The sequence below is a fragment of the Euprymna scolopes genome, chromosome 17, assembly GCF_053919585.1.
Source record: "Euprymna scolopes isolate OS-2025 chromosome 17, ASM5391958v1, whole genome shotgun sequence".
Taxonomy (NCBI): domain Eukaryota; kingdom Metazoa; phylum Mollusca; class Cephalopoda; order Sepiida; family Sepiolidae; genus Euprymna; species Euprymna scolopes.
The window spans coordinates 65,798,099-65,807,604 of NC_136498.1; positions in this window are offsets into that span (position 1 = coordinate 65,798,099).

Below are 9,506 nucleotides of genomic sequence, written 5' to 3' on the forward strand. Positions count from 1 at the left end.
TCATTTGCGCAAGAACAGAAAAGTCGCACGGTTTTAAGTCCGTGGGCTAGTAATTGAGCCGCTCGTATAAGTGGTATATTTTTTTCTAACTAGGAAAGTCTAGTAAGAGTTTTTTCCATCGGATCCAAATCCAACAGAATCTAGACGCTGAGATTACATTTCCCCTGTTGCCTGCGATACAACATTAATTTTGTGCCATTTTGGGAGGTACACACTCCCAATCATTATCTTCTCCCATTAAGAATTAGAATATTTTTTGCTAATGACACAAAGTTCTTACCGGGGAATACCGACGCATTCCTTATTAATGTTTCTAATTTTATTGTTTTAATTTCTATAATTTTTACATTATTAATAATGTAAAATGTCGCATGTGTTTATTATGGGCGTAACACGCTTATGTGCACCCGACGATTATGTCAGACCACTTTCCACAATCACTATTCTCTGCAGTAAAGAATGTTACATATTAGGGACTTTACGTCAGTAGCGATTAAGTTAGCTAGTATGAATTTTAACAATAACCACATTTAATGCATGCCAGGATAACTTTAATTTGCAAACAGGATTGTTTCCAGAGAAAGACATACATTTGAGGTACGGGGCATGGATCAAGTACCGCAGACAAACCAGGAGTCGAATGATACCAAATAATGATGAATACCATCATGTTTTCAACATAAGGCAAAACTAAAATTTTCAGATTAGTCTCTCGGTGGAAGCTATGTAAACGAGCCACGGCCAATCATGTTGGAACCCTGAATCTAAGACGAAATTTGGTTTCGATGTCTGTCCGCCAAGTCCACTCATTTAGTTAAGTTCGAAAGTTAAATTTAAGAAATAACTAACTAGCTATGATAACAGTAGTCTCTCTCTTTATCTCTCTTTCTCTCACTCAGTCTGTCTGTCTCTCTCTCTCTCTCTTAAGTGTATTCTCTCTTAATAATACCTTAAAATGCAGGAAGAGAAGCAGCGGTGTTACTGAAGACCGTATAAATACCTACATATATGAAAGCGTTTTATTTGTTGTTTAAAATGTTAGAAGAAGACACAATTTTTTGTGCTTTTAGGTAAAGATTACAAAGACTAATCACACCAAACTTGTCTTGTGAAAATAGGCTGTTATCTACAAAAACATATATAACACTAACAACTGTAAACTTGCATCAAAAAAGCAATATATTAGAATACGATATAAAATATCGTTACTGAGAGATCGGGATACTTTTAAGTGAGCCACTCTTTATCATTCAGGTTTGATTATATCAGATACTACTTTAACTTTAATTTATATATATATACATATATATATATATATATATATATATATATATATATATATATATATATATATAAATGAATAACAAAGAACAACAAAAACAAAAACATGGATGAGAATGAAGCACCTCATCTGACAAAATAACGAGGTACTTTTAAGTGGGGCACATCGCATAATGCAAGCTAGGTAATTTAATCCTGATGCTACCGGATCAGGCTGTTTGAAGATACTGGCTTTCTGACCTAAAATACAATAAACATTGATGTTATTGTTTTTTCTTTGCCTTTTAAAAACTCAATCATGCTTTGCAAAGTCAAAAACAAAACAACAATTTTCCTCTCCAAAACATCCAAACCCTACACTAATAAAATATGCACTCGTAAGTAAAAATAAAAATGGTCCAAGCAAATTTCATACATTTTATTGCCCTAAAAGCTATATTGAACAAAAAATAATTGAACAAGGAAACTTCAACGAGACTAATAACACAGAACAAGACATTTACTTTAATAAATGTTTCAGATGGAATCGCATTCATTTTTGATTTCTTTAAAGTATCAATCCTTTTAAATATGCTCTCAACCAAAGTTTGTCATTGTTCGAGAAAGTTCTTCCGACTAATGCTGTTGATGCTGTTTAATGATGTTGTATATCAAGAAAGAGAATTTCCAGCCCTTGTTTTGAATTCTTTGCTATGGTCAACATAAATTTTCTTTCGATCCTTCAAAACAGTTAATTTAAGCATGTAGCCATTCTTCAAGATGGATGCTCTAGGGCGAACACATCCAGATTTCATTTTTACCAATCGTTCGACTTCGAACCTTTGACCAATTCGCTTCACTGTAAAAAGAGATGTTTTCACATCTTCTTTTCTTAAAATATCAGAAATCTGTATGTAAGTCATTTTGGACGGTCTTACTCCTGTAATTCGGTTTTTTATATCCTTGACAAGATGCGGTCATACCATTTTTTGGATTAATTTTTTCACTTTTTTTTACATAGGCATCACCACTTATCAAGGCCAAGAGACCACTCGAGGAAAAAGGTTAAAGCGTGTACAGTAGAAATTGGACAATATAATAATCGTTAGTAATAGAAATTCAGTAAGTTTGTTAACAAGTGGGACGGCTCATCAAGAACTTGTTTACGTTAGACTTGAAGACAACCATATTGTAGTCAGCTGGAAAGCACGCAAACGGAGACCAATTCCACAGGCGTGCAGTTCTAAGAAAGAAGCTTTGCTTCATGGAATCTACGTTTAAGTTTAGGCACAGGTAACGAGTGGGGGAATTATTGATAATGTTTTCAGTTAGACGAGTGTTTCTCGTGAAAGTTTGGCGAGGGGGGACCATACACAGCCGAACACTTGCCATGAAAATAATGATACATCAGAGAAAAACTCGCAACATCTCTTCTGTGACATAGAGTTTGCAGGGAAGAGAAAAGGATATCTCCTACGAGACTACGAAGTCTATTTTGGACTCTATCAAGACAGGACAAGTCCTTTCTAGCAGCTCCTGCCCAGATGTGGCAACAGTATTCCATCCTTGGACGTATCTGGCTCTTATATAGATAGAGAATAGCATCAGCAGTGAGATATCTACTGAATTGATAAAAGGATCCCACCATTTTTCCAGCCACATTGGCAACAGATTTGATGTACCTGTTCCATTTAAGATCAGGAGTAAAGGTCAAGCCCAAAAGCTTGTCAAAACTTGAGGTCTCCTCAAGACGAGACCCATTCATTTCAACTGATGCCAGATGGGGATTAGAACATTGGTCATGTAAAGATAAAAGCTTGGTTTTAGATGCATTAAAAGTAACCAGCCCCTCCTTTCCCCATTGTACCATGTGCTCAAGATCAGAGGGGAGAGAATCAGAGAGAACTTGGTCGTTTACTGACTTAGATGTGCTACAATAGATGGAAGTTTCATCAACATAAATGTATACAAATGATGTAAGGATGTGATTTGGAAGATCATTAATGTAGAGCAGGAAAAGAGTTGGGCCCAGGATGGACCCCTGAGGGATTCCAGCATTAATACTGTGAGCTTCTGATTTTTGCCCATCAGCTACTACTCTTATGACCCTGTCAGAAAGAAATGATTTAATAATTGAGAAGACATTTCCAGCTATACCATAGCTAGAGATCTTCATTCCATACCCTATTCCATACCCTATCAAAGGCTTTAGATATGTCAAGAGCAATTGCCCTAGAACGGTTGCCTCCGCCGAGAGATTCACTATCCTATGAGGTATAACTGTAAGCACATCTGCTGTTGATCTAGCAGAACGGAAACCATATTGTGTGTCACTAAGAAAGTTATTTTTGCTGAGATGGTTGATTACTTCTCTATTTAACACAGATTCCAGCAACTTACTCATGACGCACAGGAGACTTATTGGCCTGTACTGAGAGGGGGATGAGCGATCACCTGAATTCATAAATACAGAGCATACTGATGAAATTTTCCAGGGAGATGGGAAACTATTCTCCTTAAGACAATGTTTAAGCAGTTTTGTAAGTATGGGCGCTAGTTCAGGTTGAAGTTTTATTGAGTACTATAATTGGAATACCGTCAGGGCCAGTTGCTTTACTGGAATCAAGGTTTTTGATTAGCTTGGCAACATCACGTACAGATATACGTATATCACATAGCGTGTTTTCTGATACAGGAGGAAATATTGGGTGTACGGCCTTCGTCGCAAAGGGTAGAATTAGCTGCAAAGTTCTTGGCAAAAGGTTTGGCGTTGTCTGATGCTGATGAGATTACCTCAGGCCATTGATGATAGTTGGGATAGAGCACACGCTTCTGTTCAGGATTCTGTTTGCTATTTGCCAAAACTGGTGGGAACCAAGCTGCTGCTCAGCTACTTTGGATTTGACGGACTGAGCATACAACTCTCTTGCGTTCTTTATTACTTTCTTACAATTGTTGCTGTCAGTCCTGAAAGCGGTTTTAGTTTAGTTTCCATACATCTATTACGTCGGAAGCAGTGGAAAAAGTGATTTTTTGCGCAATGGCAGCAGCACATTCTGGGGAGAACCATGACTGGCTGTTAGGTTTTTGCTGGAACTTTTTAGAGGGTATGACGCGGTCTATACCTACAATTAACCATTCCGTCAGGTTTGACACGATAGAGGACACATCCTTTTTAAACATGGAACACAGAGGTAGATCCGATGTAAATGTACGGAAGCTATCCCAGTCAGCCATAGTGTATCGATATACTGTACGATGGAGAGGTACGTTTGAGGACTTATTATATTTAATTTTTATCTTAATTGATACAACAGAGTGGTCGGAAGATCCAAGAGGAGACAGAAACTGAACATAGTTCAGGGCAAGTTGTGAGAAAAAGGTCTAGTAGACTCGCATACTGGCCGTCATTGTCGGGCACAGAGGTGGGTTCGTGAACAATCTGAGTTATGTCATAAGCAATGGAGAAATCATGACAGAACTTCCCCTCATCATCGGTCTTTTTTGAGTGGGTCAATCATTTCACGTTGTGAACATTGAATTCTCCACATACGTGAATGATAGCTGAAGGATAAGCAGACAGGACGTGGTCAATTTTCTCAAATATGTTTTTAAAGATAGTAACTCCGCTGTTGTGGGGGCGATAGAGAGTAAATATAAATGCAGTAGTGTGAGCTAATGCAAGCCGGAAGCACATATAGGGTGTTAAGATCTTCTCTGGAGATGTCCCTACCACATGGGAAGCCATCTTTAATATAGGCACATATTCCATGCCCATTATGATCTTGGGGGGTCAGATTTAGAAGTTAAGTTAGAGCATCCTTTAATTACGAACTCATCTAGGGAAATAGCCTGTTCAATGCCAGTTTCGCTTATAAATAAAAGGTCCGGTTTTGTCTCCTGTAATTGGGTTTCAACCTCTGGAAGGTTAGAACGTAGACCCCTGATGTTGGAGAAGGAGACATGGTAATGGGGATCTGCGTTGGAAGTTGGAGATCTGAGTTTAATCGTGTATTTTTTCTTGAAGCTTGTCATGATGGAATTTTGGAGTTTGTGGACTAGGTCGTCAGACTTGGTTAGAGCAGGACAGAGGGGGGAAACTAAGAGAGAAAAATAAATAATTTTTTTTTTTTTTGGAGAACATGATAAGGTAAAGCCGTAATTACCCATCTTTCACTTTTGGCACATTTTTTTTACTCAGGAGTGTACATTTTATATATAAAAAAACCTGAAGCATAAAATCTTTTTCTTCCACAAATTACTAGATTCGACATCAAAAAACCCTGAAAAGGATTGATACGCTGGAAAGAAAAATGACCTAAAGCAAACGATAACTCCAGATATTTCTTTGACTTGTAATAAACATGTGCGAAATAAATTTGCATATTTATGAAAAAAAATCTAGACGCGCCTTTTTCCGGCAAGGGGAGGTTTTCTGCAATAAATCCCTGCTTGTAAACATGCGAAACTAATCCCTCATTTAAGAAAAGAAAACCGTGCATCACGTCACGTCGTGTGATACAACATAATTGAAGTAGAATACGTTATTATGATGCAAGGAAGTGGTTCGCCATTAACATGTTTATTATATCATCGTATATTACAATGATAACTCATTAATTTTTTCCACATGAGACAAGTATTTTAAATGAGATAAATTAGATAAAAAATGGTGAATGAAAGTAAACTGGGTTTGTTTTTAATGATAAAATTAATGCATTTGACTAGAAGAGATTAATTTCATAAATTTACCTGATTTTAACAATTGTTTCAGTGTATATCTATATGCTAGCAAGACTCGTTTCGCAACGTTTCCCGAGATGTAAAAGAATATTAAGGAAGAAAAATATTCTTAAATATTCTTTTTAAACTGCCAAGCACCTGTAGTTTATAAGGTAGTTATTTGTCAGATCATGTAATTTTCGAAAAGTGAATTACATTTATCGACGAAATCGTTTTTTTAAATTACAACGCACAGTATCACTTTGATGTAGGGGCTACTATCAAGGACATAATATGCAGGGATACTATGAAAGCAGTTGAGCAACAAGATGTCTGTTCACATTACATTTGAATTTCTGCATGTCAGTACAGTTGGGGAAGCAGGAACCCAGGAAAGACTTCCAAAGTCTAGCAGTTCGGGGAAAGAAACTATTAGAGTAAAAGGGTTTCTTACATCTTGGGATCTCTATTGAGTAAGGGTGGGACTTTGCTGCTTGTCGGGTTTGTCGGAGATATTTACGTCAAGAGGGTACAAGGTACAAGGGTGTAGTTCGTCGGAGTATCCACATTAAAATAAAATTGTAAATATTTTGCTGAAACAACTTAAAACAAATTAAAATTAAATTATATGGCGCAAACAAACGTATGTATTTCTTGAAATAATTATGATTAATGAAAAATGTTTAAATAAATATAACTCTAATGATAATCTAATATTATACAAGTAGAAGTTGTTTTTCAAGAGTGTATTCTGGAATACAGAATCTGTAGTGCATATGAATATGAAGTGATAGAAGTTAAATGAATTTATATCAAAGACTGTGTTTATGAAATAAAGCATTAACTTTGCTATTTGTATAAAGCTCTTGGATAAACAATATTTATGCTATGCCTCTTGGTGTTAATATATCTAGAGATTGTCGGGGCCAAGCAATAATAAAGGATTTCCTAAATGATCTGAAGGAGGTATTATCTTTAGGAAATGCCTCACAGTAGGTATCTGAATTCATTCATTAGTCACTATCGCCATAACATAATAACTAGGTATAGGACCACAGAATATTATTTTATTGTTTTGACTCTCGAGTGTGTATCCGTTAATATCTTATATACTTTTATATAGAGTGATGTTGTACTCAGTTGATTAACTACGTCTGTGTCGGATATATACTCGAGAGTCAAAACAATGAAAAGAATATGCTGTTGTCATAGCCCTAATAAAAATAATACATAACAAGCATAAATAATGCATAACTGTATGTGCTGTAACTCTAGCAATTTTTCATTGCTTCGCGGTAAAGCCATATGATTGTCGCTGTTTCGTATGTAGCTAAATTCAGCTTCGGCAAAACGCGTGTCCGTAGATAATTGTATTTTGTAAATAAAATATACATACTCTCCATGCTGAGGGCGACACACAGTAAAGAAAGGTAATTCTCTTTAGTATTCAGGAAATATTTCACAGTAAATATCTTAATACATGTGAATTCTTTTATTTGTCTTAATCGATCAAACAATAAGAACCAAGATTACTGTATGCAATCAAGTTTTATCAGGACTATAAATTCTAATTAATTTATGAAGTATAAACATGTCGTCGTGCATTGTCCAGTCGTAAACTACGGTTAAATATGATATTTTAATTTATGAAAATTTCGAATTTATTATTACTGAGTCGATTATCTATTGATTATTATATTGTACCAGATATATAGTAGTGATTTTAAAAGTAAATATAAGATAATTTGGCTGTTTTCAGCTAGAATCGAAACCAAAACATGTAACCTTCCAGCGTGCTCCGTTACCGTCTACATCCATACGCATACAAAAAAAACTGCATAAAGTAACATCGTTTAACCAAGAAAGATATATTTGCGCATGCGTACAAGAGCAATTTAAGTAGAATTTTACTGTCAAATGTCATTTTTCCAACTTTGACTGCTTAGCAGCAAGTTTTACCGGCTAATAACAAAACCAAATTTAAAGTTTCAAGGCTGTAGATCAAAAATTGACAGAGATGTTTAGTAGAGACCGTTCCCCGGGAAAATAGACGGACAAACAGACGTCACTTTTACAAACATAGATATATTTATTTTATTAACAACAAAAAGAAATCTTTAGATTATATGCCAATCAAATAAATTTTAAGGATGAAATACGTCTTATTAAGCCCTTAGTATAAACGCAGACTACTTTTACAAGCAGATGACACACCGAAAACGGAAATAAAAAAATAATAATTTAAGGTCATGTGTCACGTAAAAATAATACTAAAAATCGGAATTTTAAATATAAAAATAATAAATCTTTGAAGAACAAGTACTTTTAATTTCGCTTTTATTTGCACCTTCAGTGTAATATCTCAGTAAGGCTTGTCACTGTGTTTCGACTATGGTTATAATGATACGTATTTAATTTTACGTATAATAATTTGTATTTTACGCATAATAATAATGATTTTACGTATAATAATGCGTATTTTACTAACGAAATATTTTAACCGTAAAAATGTGAATAGAGTTTAACAGACTAGGAAAAAAATCATATTATCTTTTCTGATACACATTATAATCTATTTTCCTCGATAAGTGAATGGGAAATCCTTCTTAACAGAAACAATTCTTATCCAATCCAGAGTTTCCCTTTTGGGAGATCTATATTTTCTTTAAAAAAAAAAAAACGACAAAAAAACAACAACAACAGCAACAAAACAACAAAAGACGATTTTGTATCTAATAGTATTTAGACTTAAAAAGTTTAATTTTGAGAAGTTTAAGTCGCTTTGGAGAGGTTATAATGGTAAAAAATTGCTCAATTTGCAGGAATGTAAATAATTTGGTGTCTGTTACTTAGGGTTAAAATGTAATTAAATTAAAAAGTCAAAGATTAACATTTCACGCTTCAAACACTTTCATGGCGCCAAGATCCGAAATAGTTCAAGTCAATCAAAACCGGATTGCTATAGCCAAAAACTAATTTGAGACATGAACATGTCAGCCGAAACACTGCATACGTCGGTTGATAACGTAAGGATATGCTAACGTCTTATCTACGTTTTACTTCTCCATCGATGTCGATTCATCCCTTCATTCAATCTCAAGAGACAATCGATAACCCCCTGAAAGGGTAGCCGCGGGTGTAATTGTGAGGCAAGGGTTGCGCAAATCACAACCACACCTCTCCTGAATCCGCACTGCCTGAGTCCAGTGACAAGGAGAACTGCTAGACCAATGGAAACAATGCCGAGATAAGCGGAGAGCACATACAGCACCTGGAATTCCCAAATGGTCACCCATTTTTGTATGACTATGCTCAATGTTGCTTAACTTCGGTGATCTAACGGGAACCGGTGTATCAACGTGAACTATGCCATATTATATGAATTATGATCAATGTTATGAAAACTGAAACAGATCAGGCTAAAGTTTGTATAGTAGTTTCACTGGTATTGAACGGGCATATAAAGAATTCCAAACAATCTAAAGTTAAAATTACCTCCTAATGTTGTCCTTGACCGAACTTCA